The sequence below is a fragment of the Trachypithecus francoisi genome, unplaced genomic scaffold (assembly GCF_009764315.1).
Source record: "Trachypithecus francoisi isolate TF-2019V2 unplaced genomic scaffold, Tfra_2.0 Lachesis_group13, whole genome shotgun sequence".
Classification (NCBI taxonomy): domain Eukaryota; kingdom Metazoa; phylum Chordata; class Mammalia; order Primates; family Cercopithecidae; genus Trachypithecus; species Trachypithecus francoisi.
This window is the reverse complement of record NW_022681458.1, coordinates 17,629,300-17,641,311: the sequence shown is the minus strand read 5'-3', so window position 1 is coordinate 17,641,311 and position 12,012 is coordinate 17,629,300.

Here is a 12,012-nt window from a genome sequence, read left to right as displayed (position 1 = left end):
ACATAAATAAAAAGAATAAATTACGTAAATGAAACCCAAGGAAGAATCTCATCAGGAAACTATTTAATATGTACTGGAGCTAAAGGGAGGAGACAGGCTACATAGAACGGACAGGCAAATCCCGCTTTTAACAGGAAAGTTTTAATGTAAACCACCTTCCATTTGACAGGGAGAGAGATCGAGCCTCTCTATCCCCTGGTAATAGCCATTTATATATCCACTCATCTTTTTTGTGATATTTTGTTATTCCCTATAGGATTTAAATTGGGGTGATCAGGGTTTTTTGTCTTTCCTTTTTATAAAAAAAAGGAGTAATGCTGCCCTTAACACAAATCCCATTTTAAAAGCATCACAAAGTGAAGAGTGTGATAATTTGTTCTTGAGTAACAGGAGAAAGTGCTGAGATGGCTAGCAAGCTTGTGCACCTCTGTGGGTATAATTTCTTTTAATTGTGGTAAAATACACATACCATAAAATTTAGCATTGTAACCATTTGAAAGTGCACAATTTTGTGACATTTAGTATTTCACAATGTTGAGGAACTATGACCACTGTCTTGTTCCAAAACATTTTCATCACTCCTAAAGGAAATCCCATGACCATTAAGCAGGCATTTCTCATCTCCTCTTCACATAGCTGCTAGGAACCACCAGTGTGCTTTCTGTCTCTATGGATTTGCCTATTCTGGATATTTCATATACATGGAATCATCTGGTATGTGATCTTTGTGTCTGGCATCCTTCACTTATAGCATCATGTTTTCATGGTCCATACATAATGTAGCAGGTATCAGTTCCTCATTCTTTTCTGTGGTTGAATAGCCTGCCATTGTAGGAATATACCACACTTTGTTTAACCATTTATCAGTTGATGGACATGTGAATTGTTTTCACCTTTGACTATTGTAAATAGTATAGCTATGGACATTTGTGTTCAAGTGTTTGTTTGAACACTTTTTTCAATTCTTCTGGATATATAGTCAAGAGTAGAATTGTTGGGTCATGTAATTATGTATTTAATGAGGAACTGCCAAGTTAATTTCCATAGTGGCTGCACCATTTTACATTGCCATTTAGCAAATTTTTTAAATTAATAGCATAATTTATGAAAATTAAGGATATACCAGCCAGGCACGGTGGCTCATGCCTATAGTTCCAGCACTTTGGGAGGCCAAGGTGGGCGGATCACAAGGTCAGGAATTAGATACCAGCCTGGTCAACATGGCGAAACATCTCTACTAAAGGTACAAAAATTAGCCGGGCATGGTGGCAGGCACCTGTAATCCCAGCTACTCAGGAGGCTGAGGCAGGAGAATTGCTTGAACCCAGGAGGCGGAAGTTGCAGTGAGCCGAGATCGTGCCATTGCACTACAGTCTGGGTGATAAGAGCAAGACTCTGTCTGAAAAAAAGAAAAGAGAGAGAGAACATTAAGGCTACACCTACCCAAAAATGTTCATATAGTTTTCAAGGACATACGCCTGTCTAAGACATACCTAAAATCATGAATCTTTCAGATAGAGCTGTGCTAGTTGTCAGAATGAGGTCCCAGGAGTGAAGCAAAACTAACTCATGCATCAGACTTCTTTCTATCCAAAGTTAAAGATGTTCCAAGATCAGCCAAATCCCTTTGCTCTGATTTTTAATTATTTCACAATCTTCTGAAGCCTGATAGAATTTCCTAGGCATCAACTTGTCAGGACATTCAGGAGGAGGTCATTGCTGGTATATGGACACAAATATGCCATTCTTGGAAAAGTGTTCATATTGCCCATCTGACTTATCTCTCAAGTCCTTGTGAGATGGGTTATTATCAATCATGCACACAGTTTGGTCAAACCCACCCCACAAGTGAACTGCCAAATCATGCTCCATTTCCTTTTAATTCTTCACATTTTAACATGTCTAAAATCACTGACTTTTTAGACCCCATGAAATAAAGTAATTTTGAGAAAGCAAAATTTAGTTTTTTTAATCCAGGATATTAGTGACCTCATTAAGGTTCATCACATTTGTGAGGCCAGGAATAGAATGGCCCTATCTAGGCCTTATCTGGAATATTATAGAAATTATTTGCAATGACTTATTATCTTCTCACCCAATCCCTGCTACACACACACACACACACACACACGCACACATGCGTGCACACTCACACCCCCCTCCACACACCATCAGGGCTTAAGAGAGGTCTCCCTCCCTGATATTGCCTAACTGAAATAAATTCACAGCCTGTAGCTCTCATGGCCCTCTGTTCATGTTTCTGTGTCTGCTCCAAAATATCAGGAGGTTCATGCTATCACTACATTTGCCATAGAACTTCATTCTATTGCACTCCCAGAGGCTACCCTTTTCTACATCAGCACCTGACAAATGTGTGTTCTGTGGGGGTCAAAAAGAGAAGAGGAAGAATCAGGATGACCCAGGGAAAACCTATCTTCACTGCTGAAAACAATTGACAGCATCAGCCCAAGTAGCTATGGATCAATAGTGTGAGTCTGGGGGCAGAGTAGCCTACTTTGGTTAACATAGCACTTGATGGAGTCCTCTGCTCCACTTTTTTTTTTTTTTCCAAAACAGAATCTCACTCTGCTGCCCAGGCTGGGGTACAGTTGTATGATCTTGGCTCACTGCAACCTCCGATTCCCAGGTTCAAGAAATTCTCCTGCCTCAGCCTCCCAAGTAGCTGGGACTACAGGCGCACACCACCATGCCCAGCTAATTTTTGTACTTTTTAGTAGAGCTGGGGTTTCGCTATATTGGCCAGGCTGGTCTCAAACTCCAGACCTTGTGATCTGCCCGCCTTGGCCTCCCAAAGTGTTGGGATTACAGGTGTGAGCCACCACACCTGGCCCCAATTTTTAAATTATACTTACATTCAATAAAATGACAAAGATCTTATTTAGAGCATGACCCAAAAGAGGACAAGTCTTAAAGACCATTTTGTCTGGTAGCCTTCAAATTGAGGTCCACATACCCCTACAGATATACAAAACCTCACAAAGGATACCTGAATGTACACATTTTTAAAGAAATTAATTTCAAGATCCTTAACTTGCGTCCTACAATAGACCTGCGTGGCTTCTCCTTTCTCATTTTCCCATCTCAGTCTCCTTCCTGTTACTTTGCAAGAAAAAGGTGTACCTCCCACACAAGCAGCATTTTTCTATGATGTATTGTTATTTTGTGTGTACAAACCTATAGAGCAAAAACAAATGTCCAACTCAAAACATTGATGGCCAGCTTTGTGGTTTTCCTTGGATGTCTAACTCCATGCTTTGCCCTTAAAAGAACCATTATGCCTTTTTAAGGGCAAAGCATGGAGTTAGACATGTGGTATTTTGATTCATGCTAAGATGTTCGGAATTCATGTACACTGAAGGAAAAGGCAGGATTACCAACAATTTCCTTTTAATAACTTCTCTCTTTGATCCCTGGCTATTGCCACAGAATGTGTCCCTTTCAGGGAAGAGGTTCCCTTGAGAGCAAAGCAAAGATGAGGTTGTTGGTGAAAAGTACTGAAGTCCACCATGCCTTATTTCCTTGTGGCTGAGTACCATGTTTTATCCATTAGTGTTAAGATTCGTGTGAAGAAGTGAGATAGCTGTCATGGGAATGCATCTCAACACAGCAATTTAAATTGAAAAGACTTTTCCTAACAGAAAACTCATCTGACTTTACTAATAATGAAGACTGGCTTTTTCAATTAGGTTAGATGATGGATGCTGTCTGTAACTTGAATGAGCCAAATCAGCAGCTCCAAGGTTATGATGAAAATGTATTTAAGGCACATAATAAGACAAATAGATTTTATAAAAAGTTTTGTACTGGCATGGGTGAGTTGAAATACTTCTATTTTCCCCATTCTTTCTGTGTGCTTCTGTTTTCCCCATTCTTTCTTGTTCCTCATTCTTTCTCAGTTTGTCACTGAGGAAAAGCATACCAGGAAGTTATTTTTTTGTTAAAGTATTGACATACTTTCTCAGTGGTTGGTAAATGTTTATTGCCCTGAATCCTAGGAGCCCTAGCCCCTTCCCAGGGACCTGGGACCTGGGACCTGTCAGTCTTCATAATCTAGCAGATGTAAGGTTGGTACGTTGCATTGCAGGGGTCTGCAGGACCTGCTCTAGCACAAAGGCCAGGGTCCAGCACTCTGGATTGGTTGGTTCCTTGTCTTACAAGTTAACATTGAATATATTTCCAAGTTGTGAGTATAAATGTCATTTTATAAATCTTAGTAATGCTTTTGCAGTAACTGAGAAATGACTCTAAAGATGGTTAACAAGTCATTTAGTTTGTTCCTAATTTTTAAAATATTTTAACAAATAATGAAGGAGGACCTGAGTTGCCAATTAATTGAACTTTTTTTTTTTTGGAGACAGAGTCTCACTTTGCTGCCTAGGCTGGAGTGCAGTGGCGTGATCTCGGCTCACTGCAACCTCCACTTCTGGCTTCAAGCGATTCTCCTGTCTCAGCCTCCCAAGTAGCTGGGATTACAGGTGTGCACCACCATACCTGGCTAATTTTTGTATTTTTTGTAGAGATGGGGTTTCACCATGTTGGTCAGGCTGATCTTGAACTCCTGACTTTGTGATCCACCTGCCTTGGCTTCCCAAAGTGCTGGGATTACAGCATGAGCCCCTGCACCAGGCCAAACATAAACATAATTTATAATTTTGGATGGAAAATCATTGTGTGATTTCAGCTTGGAGTCATGGTGGATTTTAAAGAGATGGACCAAATGGCTCTAATAATATGTGCATTTCCAGGTACCCATTTTTGAGAACAACGTTTCTCAAGGCTCCTATTTTTAAAAATAAAAAATACAAATAATATTGATGCTGAACCACAACTCATTCTACAATTCAACAATTGTCATCTGCGAATCCATAAAGTAATTACGGGAAAAACTCTTCACCTATATCATCAGCAAATACATTTAGAGTATAATTTGTCTGGGCATGCTGGCTCACGCCTGTAATCCCAGCACTTTGGGAAGCTGAGGTGGGTGGATCACCTGAGGTCAGGAGTTCAAGACCAGCCTGGCCAACATGGTGAAACCCCACCTCTACTAAAAGAAATACAAAAAAAATTCTGTTTCAAGATGTCCAAATAGGAACAGCTCCCATCTGCAGCTCCTAGCATGATTGACACAGAAGATGGGTCATTTCTGCATTTCCAACTGATGCACCTGGTTCATCTCATTGGGACTGGTTGGACAGTGGGTACAGCCCACAGAGGGTGAGCTGATGCAGGGCATGGAGTCACCTCACCCATGAAGCACGAGGAGTTGGGGAATTTCCTTTTCCTAGCCAAGGGAAGCCGTGACAGACTGTACCTGGAAAATAGGTACACTTACACCCAAATGCTGCACTTTTCCCATGGTCTTAGAAACCAGCAGACCAAGAAGCTCATTCCCATGCCTGGTTTGGCAGGTCCCACGCCTACAGAGCCGTGCTGACTGCTAGCCCAGCAGTCTGAGATCGCCCTGTGAGGCTGCAACCTGGTGGGGGGAGGGGCATCCACCAATGCTGGGGCTTCAGTAGGTAAACAAAGCAACTGAGAAGCTCGAACTGGGTGGAGCCCACAGCAGCTCGCAAGGCCTACCACTCTATAGACTCTACCTCTGTGGGTAGGGCATAGCTGAAAAAAAGGCAGCAGAAACTTCTGCAGACTTAAACATCCCTGTCTGACAGCTCTGAAGAGAGCAGTGGTTCTCTCAGCATGGCATTTGAGCTCTGAGAACGGACAGACTGCCTCCTCAAGTGGGTCCCTGATCCTCGTGAAGCCTAACTGGGAGACACCTGCCAGCAGGGGCCAACAGACACCTCGTACAGGTGGGTGTCCCTCTTGGACGAAGCTTCCAGAGGAAGGATCAGGCAGCAATATTTGCTGTTCTGCAGCCTTTGCTGGTGATACCCAGGAAAACAGGGTCTGGAGTGGACCTCCAGCAAACTCCAACAGACCTGCAGCTGAGGGACCTGACTGTTAGAAGGAAAACTAACAAACAGAAAGGAATAGCATCAACATCAATGAAAAGGACATCCACACCAAAACTTCATCTGTAGGTCACCAGCATCAAAGACCAAAGGGAGATAAAACCACAAAGATGGGAGAAACCAGAGCAGAAAAGCTGAAAATTCTAAAACCAGAGTGCCTCTTCTCCTCCAAAGGATTGCAATTCCTCACCAGCAATGGAACAAAGCTGGACAGAGAATGATTTGATGAGTTGACAGAAGTAAGCTTCAGAAGGTCGGTAATAACAGAGTTCTCTGAACTAAAGGAACATGTTCCAACCCATCACAAGGAAGCTAAAAACCTTGAAAAAAGGTTAAATCAATGGCTAACTAGAATAAACAGTGTAGAGAAGACCTTAAATGACCCAATGGAGCTGAAAACCATGGCACGAGAACTTCGTGATGCATGCACAAGCTTCAGTAGCAATTCAATCAAGTAGAAGAAAGGATATCAGTGATTGAAGATCAAATTAATGAAATAAATAGAGAAGACAAGATTAGAGAAACAAGAGTAAAAAGAAACAAAGTCTCCAAGAAATATGGGACAATGTGAAAAGTCCAAAGCTACTTCTGATTGGTGTACCTGATAGTGACGGGGAGAATGGAACCAAGTTGGAAAACACTGCTCAGGATACTATCCAGGAGAACTTTCCCAACCTAGCAAGGCAGGCCAACATTCAAATTCAGGAAATACAGAGAACACCACAGAGGTACTCCTTGAGAAGAGCAACCCCAAGACACATAATTGTCAGATTTACCAAGGTTGAAATGAAGGAAAAAATGTTAAAGGCAGCCAGAGAGAAATGTTAAAGGCAGCCAGAACCCGATAAACCTTTGTCGGGTTATCCACAAAGAGAAGCCCATGAGACTAACAGCAGATCTCTTGGCAGAAACCCGACAAGCCAGATGAGAGTGAGGGCCAATATTCAACATTCTTAAAGAAAAGAATTTTTAACCCAGAATTTCCTATCCAGCCAAACTAAGCTTCATAAGTGAAGGAGAAATAAAATCCTTGACAGACAAGCAAATGCTGAGAGATTTTGTCACCACCAGGCCTGCCTTACAAGAGCTCCTTAAGGAAGCACTAAACATGGAAAGGAACAACTGGTACCAGTCACTGCAGAAACATGCCAAATTTTAAAGACCATCAATGCTGTGAAGAAACGGCATCAATTAATGGGCAAAATAACCAGCTAACATCATAATGACAGGATCAAATTCATACATAACAATATTAACCTTAAATGTAAATGGACTAAATGCTCCAATTAAAAGACACAGACTGGCAAATTGGATAAAGAGTCAAGACCCATCAGTGTGCTATATTCAGGAGACCCATCTCACATGCAGAGACACACATAGGCTCAAAATAAAGGAATGGAAGAAGATCTACCAAGCAAATGGAAAGGAAAAAAAGCAGTGGTTGCAATCCTACTCTGACAAAACAGACTTTAAAGCAACAAAGGTCAAAAGAGACAAAGAAGACCATTACATAATGGTAAAGTGATCAATTCAACAAGAAGAGCTAACTATCCTAAATATATATTCACCTAATACAGGAGCACCCAGATTCATAAAGGAAATCTTTAGAGACCTACAAAGAGACTTAGACTCCCACATAATAATAATGGGAGATTTTAACACCTCACTGTCAATATTAGACAGATCAATGAGACACAAGGTTAACAAGGATATTCAAGACTTAAACTCAGCTCTGCGGACCTAATAGACAACTACAGGACTCTCCACCCCAATTCAACAGAATATACATTCTTCTCAGCACCACATCGCACTTATTCTAAAATTGACCACATAATTGGAAGTAAAGCAAATGTAAAAGAACAGAAATCACAACAAACTGTCTCTCAGACCATAGCACAATCAAATTAGAACTCAGGATTAAGAAACTCACTCAAAACCGCACAACTATATGGAAATGAACAACCTGCTCCTGAATGACTACTGGGTAAATAACGAAATGAAGGCAGAAATAAAGATATTCTTTGAAACCAATGAGAACAAAGGCACAATGTACCAGAATCTTTGGGACACATTTGAAGCAGTGTGTAGAGGGAAATCTATAGCACTAAATGCCCACAAGAGAAAGCAGGAAAGATCTAAAGTAGACATCCTAACATCACAATTAAAAGAACTAGAGAAGCAAGAGCAAACAAACTCAAAAACTAGCAGAAGGCAAGAAATAACTAAGATCAGAGCAAAACTGAAGGAGATAGAGACACAAAAAACCCTTCAAAAAATCAGTGAATCCAGGAGCTGGTTTTTTGAAAAGATCAACGAAATTGATAGACCACTAGCAAGATTAATAAAGACAAAAAGAGAGAAGAATCATATAGACAGAATGAAAAATGATAAAGGGGATATCATCACTGGTCCCATAGAAATACAAACTACCATCAGACAATACTATAAACACCTCTATGCAAATAAAGTAGTAAATTCTAGAAAGAAATTGATAAATTTCTGGACACAAACACCCTCCCAAGACTAAACCAGGAAGAAGTTGAATCTCTGAATAGACCAATAATGGACTCGGAAATTGAGGCAATAATTAATAGCCTACCAACCAAAAAAAGTCCAGGACCAGATGAATTCACAGCCGAATTCTACCAGAGGTAAACAAAGAGGATCTAGTACCATTCCTTCTGAAACCATTTCAATCAATAGAAAAAGAGGGACTCCTCTCTAACTCATTTTATGAGGCCAGCATCATCCTGATACCAAAATCTGGCAGAGCCACAACAACAAAAGAACGTTTCAGGCCAATATCCCTGATGAACATCGATGCAAATATCCTCAATAAAATGTTGGCAAACCGAATCCAGCAGCACATCAAAAAGCTTATTCACCACAATCAACTTGGCTTCATCCCTGGGATGCAAGGCTGATTCAACATAGCAAATCAATAAACATAATCCATCACATAAACAGAACCAACAACAAAAACCACATGATTATTTCAATAGATGCAGAAAAGACCCTCGATAAAATTAAACAGTTCTTCATGCTAAAAACTCTCAATAAACTAGGTATTGATGGAACATATCTCAAAATAATAAGAGCTATCTAAGACAAACCCACAGCCAATATCATACTGAATGGGCAAAAACTGGAAGCATTCTCTTTGAAAACCAGCACAACACAAGGATGCCCTGTCTCGCCACTCCTATTCAACATAGTGTTGGAAGTTCTGACCAGGGGAATCAGGCAAGAGAAAGAAATAAAAGGTATTCATTAAGAAAAGAGGAAGTCAAATTGGCCCTGTTTGCAGATGACATGATTGTATATTTAGAAAACCCCATCATCTCAGCCACAGATCTCCTTAAGCTAATAAGCAACTTCAGCAAAGTCTCAGGATACAAAATCAATGTGCAAACACCACAAGCATTCCTATACACCAATAACAAACAGAGAGCCAAATCATGTTGAACTCCCATTCACAATATTGCTACAAAGAGACAAAAATACCTAAAAATTCAACTTGCAAGGGATGTGAAGGACCTTTTCAAGGATAACTACAAACCATTGCTCAATGAAATAAAAGAGGACACAAACAAGTGGAAGAACATTCCATGCTCATGGATAGGAAGAATCAATATCGTGAAAATGGCCATACTGCCCAAGGTAATTTATATATTCGATGCCCTCCCCATCTAGCTACCAATGACTTTCTTCACAGAATTGGAAAAAACTACTTTAAAGTTCATATGGAACCAAAAAAGAGCCTGCATTTCCAAGACAATCCTGAGAAAAAGAAGAAAGCTGGAGGCATCATGCTACCTGACTTCAAACTATACGACAAGTCTACAGTAACCAAAACAGCATGGTACTGGTACCAAAACAAATATATAGACCAATGGAACAGAACAGAGCCCTCAGAAATAACACCACACATCTACAACCATTTGATATTTGACAAACCTGACAAAAACAAGAAATAGGGAAAGGATTCCCCATTTAATAAATGGTGCCGGGAAAACTGACTAGCCATATGTAGAAAGCTGAAACTGTATCCCTTCCTTACACCTTATACAAAAATTAATTCAAGATGGATTAGAGACTTAAATGTTAGACCAAAAACCATAAAAACCTTAGAAGAAAACCTAGGCAATACCATTCAGGACACAGGCATGGGCAAAGACTTCATGACTAAAACACCAAAAGTAATGGCAACAAAAGCCAAAATAGATAAATGGGATCTAATTAAACTAAAGAGCTTCTGTGTGGCAAAAGAAACTATCATCAGAGTGAACAGGCAACCTACAGAATGGGAGAAAATTTTTGCAATCTATGCATCTGACAAAGGGCTAATATCCAGAATCTAAAAAGAACTTAAACAAATTTACAAGAAAAAAGCAAACAACCCCATCAAAAAGTGGGCAAAGGATATGAACAGACACTTCTCAAAAGCAGACATTTATGCAGCCAACAGACAAATGAAAAAATGCTCATCGTCACTGGTCATCAGAGAAATGCAACTCAAAACCACAATGAGATACCATCTCTTACCAGTTAGAATGGCGATCATTAAAAAGTCAGGAAACAACAGATGCTGGAGAGGATGTGGAGAAATACGAATGCTTTTACGTTGTTGGTGAGAGTGTAAATTAGTTCAACCATTGTGGAAGGCAGTGTGGTGATTCCTCAAGGATCTAGAAGTAGAAATACCATTTGACCCAGTGATCCCATTACTGGGTATATACCCAAAGGTTTATAAATCATTCTGCTATAAAGACACATGCACATGTATGTTTATTGCAGCACTATTCACAATAGTGAAGACTTGGAACCAACCCAAATGTCCATCAGTGATAGACTGGATTAAGCAAATGTGGCACATATATACCATGGAATACTATGCGGCCATAAAAAAGGATGAATTCATGTCCTTTCAGGGACGTGGATGAAGCTGGGAACCATCATTCTCAGCAAACTATCACAAGGACAGAAAACCAAACACTGCATGTTCTCACTCATAGGTGGGAATTGAAGAGTAAGAACACATGGACTAGGTGGGAATTGAAGAGTGAGAACACATGGACTAGGTGGGAATTGAACAATGAGAACACATGGACATAGGGCGGGGAACATCACACAGTGGGGCCTGTCGGGGGTGGGGGTCTGGGGGAGGGATAGCATTAGGAGAAATACGTAATATAAATGATGAGTTGATGAGTGCAGCAAACCAACATGGCATATGTATACCTATGTATCAACCTGCACATTGTACACATGCACCCTAGAACTTAAAGTATAATTTTAAAAAAATACAAAAAAATTAGCAGGGGCATGGTGGTGGGCACCTGTAATCCCAGCTACTTGGGGGGCTGAGGCAGGAGAGTTGCTTGAACCCTGTAGGCAGAGGTTGCAGTGAGCCGAGATTGTGCCATTGCACTCCAGGCTAGGCAACAAGAGGGAAACTCTGTCTCAAAAAAAAAGTATAGTTTACATGTTAACAATTATGAGAATTTTAAACATATAAAGTAAATATAAACATATAACAAAATATGTTATATGTTTTGGTTAATTGTGTATTTCTAATAATTGCAATGACAATTCAAGCTAGAGGGAAAATATTATCACATAGAGCATTATAGCCATTGGAGAAAATAAGTTTCAACTTATGTATGCATATTGTTATTGTAGAAGAAAGTTATACAATCATCAGTAAAAGACTTACAAGTATAAAAATATATTTATTTGAGATGAAGTTCTTTTTGGCAAGTAGAATGGAAGTAAGTCCGAAGAGAAAAATAACCATATAATATTATAGTAATATAACAAATACACTTCCTTGTGTAATTAAAAATAGACAATGAGTATATCAAATTATTATGGAATTTATATTCTACTTTTAAATATGTTTTAAAGACTGGTGTAATACATATCTTTTTGTTTATTTATACACCATTGCTTTTGCAATCATGATATTATACTAAATAAAAGAGCATTGGATTTATTGAAAGTCATTTCTTGGATT